We start from the raw sequence: 2,737 nt of genomic DNA, 5'->3' as shown, positions 1-2,737 counted from the left end.
TTTCCAAATTTAGTCCTTGTATAAATCGTCTTATTCTTCGTCCTTTCGGAAGCGAATTTAGACAGTCTAGTAAATTTGGTCTCATATTCGGCCACACTTAGGGTTCCCTGACGCAACCCAATAAATTCGTCCTGTGAGGACCTAGTCCGTTCATACGTTGAGATTAGGGTTATTCATTATTTTGTACGGTTAAATTAAGGTTTTAGGGCTAAGGAGAAACCCTAATCTCGGCCAAGATTGAAAACCCTAACTTTGCTTACGATAAAACCCTAGTTTATGCGGTATTCTAGTGTGTGTTTTGGCACAAGAAAAAAAAATAGGATTCGTTATAGTTTACAGAGGTTTAACAAGTTTGAAAATGGTTAGTAAACTCTGGATTAGTAAACCTCTAGTGTCACAATGTTAGAAAGCTTAAGTGGAGTTATATTTATCGCCCGTCCTTTTCTATATTTTCTTTATTAGAAAATTCCCTAGATAATTTTTATTGAGTAAATAGAGTTTTTAGATGATTTTTCTAGGATTAGTTTGTTTTTGAGAAATTAAGAACGTATATCGGAAGTGGGACCCGCTAGTGCGAAAAGTTCGGAAAAATTCGGCCAATTAGGTTAAATTCCGGATACTGTGTAAAATTTATCGGGTGTTAAGAGATAAGTAGAGTGTGTGAAGTGAGTGATGTGAGAGAGAAAAGGAAGATAAGAATGCATTAATGAGTGTGACAAGTGTCACAATATGATTGGTTGGACTTTAAGAATTACTATTCACAAATTTGACTTTTTTGACCAAAGGTTAAATATCTCAAAAATCATTCAAAATTCACCATTTTTCTCTCCTTGGTGGCCGGCTCTCTAAGCTCAAAGAAGGGAGGAAATTTTCCATCTCTCAAGCTTCCATAAGCTTCAATCTTCCATAAACAAAAGCTTAGACTAGATTTCACTCCATAAAATCTTATCTTCTAGTGCTAGTAAGGGTTGTGGTGAAGTTTGTTTGAAGGTCTAAGGTGCCCAACATCTTCCTCTCTCTTGGTTCTTGGTAAGTGAAGCTTGAAACACCCTACTACACCTAATGATGCTTATGTTGTGCTTATTAGTGATAAGAGTGCTGAAATTTCTGGTTTTAATCTTGGTTTGAAGTGATTTGGTGAAGTTTTCCATTTTATGATGATTTTTCTGGTTTAATTGGATTATGATGGTGTGGTTGAATATGATGAATGGTAATAGCCTATAATGACTCTAGTGAGTGTGAAATGTGGATAAATGCAACCAATTTTGGATTTGGTGTGAAAATTGAAAAGTTAGGGTTCCTAAATCCCCAATTCTGTCCGGTTTTGGATCATAGGGTTAGAGGCATGAAAGTTAGGGTTCCTAAATCCCCAATTCAAAACATGAAAGTTGTAGGTATTGATGTTTTTGAGGTGCCTACAAAATTTCAGGTCATTTGGATTAATGTAGAATGAGATATGACGAAATTACTGTAGCTGTTCTGCTTTGGTCAGAATGCGAAAACTGCGTTGGTATTTGGCTATTTTGGCTGGAATTAGTTTGGATTTTGAAGTTGGTGTCTTCTGATGAAATGTAGCTGGATGTCTTATCTAACATATGCCTTTGGAATTTCGGCATTTGGACTTGTATAGACTAAGTTATAGTCATTACAGTTTTATGTGATTTACAAACCTGTTTTGGTAATTCTGGATTTGTATTTAGCATATTTGACCTAGTTGTGCTAGGATTTGTACTGAGTGGCCTTCTACATTGTTGTACCCCTGTTCCTTAGCTTCGAAACGGTGGGTCTTACACCCCCATCCGATAACCGTAGTGAATTTGGTGCCATTACCGCATATTGAGGTCAAATACGGTTTGTGATTCTAGTACGTTTTTGGAAAGTTTATGGCTGGAACTTTGGCTTCACATTTGACTGAGTTACAAGCTGTTTGGGCTTCTGACCAAAACACCAAACTTATAGCCCTATATCAGAGCTTTCTAACGCCCTTGGAATTTCATGAATCGGATTTATAAAACCTGAGATATAGCCGAACAAACAAGGCCTGCCCGTGAAAATGACCAGAAATCTGTTTTGGTCCTGATGACCAATTTCCGTTCCGAATTTGGATTGCCGACCTTCATGAAAGTTGTTCCATTTGGAATGAACTATATAACTGCCAATTTTCAGCTCTTTTGACCATGTGTAGCATAGAAAACAGTTCGTACTCAAAACTGATCATTTGTGCATTGGCCAGATTTCGTAAGTGATTGTGTTTGGTTCATTTGGGACTGAAGCCTCCAGTTTCAGTTCTGGATGTTTTCATAACAGTTGTTGTTCATCCTTTAAGCTTCGATTTGGCATCTCATCCGCCTTAATCCGATATTCGTAGCTCAACTTATGGGTGAACTAGAAATGAGTATCAAATCTGCCGTTTGCCGTTTCCGCACGCGTGCGTGTGCCCTTTCCGTACTTGCGTGTGCCGATGTTGCTGTTTTATTTGTTTTGGGCACGTTAGTGGCCGTTTATGACATCATGTGATGCAATCTTCTATTTCAGATCGTGGTGAGCTAGGCGGAGCTGGTGGGCCCTACTAGCGAACACGCACGAAGTGATTTTCACGTTTGTACTACTTTTGTACTTTGTGTAAGTATTCAGGCCGGTTTGGTGTGTTTTCTTTGCTATGTGTTTGAGATATGTGAAAAGGGCACTTAGGCGAGGGTGTACTTTATCGCACTCGACCTAAACCCTAATTTGAATG

The sequence above is a fragment of the Coffea arabica genome, chromosome 8c (genome assembly GCF_036785885.1).
Source record: "Coffea arabica cultivar ET-39 chromosome 8c, Coffea Arabica ET-39 HiFi, whole genome shotgun sequence".
Lineage (NCBI taxonomy): Eukaryota > Viridiplantae > Streptophyta > Magnoliopsida > Gentianales > Rubiaceae > Coffea > Coffea arabica.
This window is presented reverse-complemented; position numbering follows the sequence as displayed.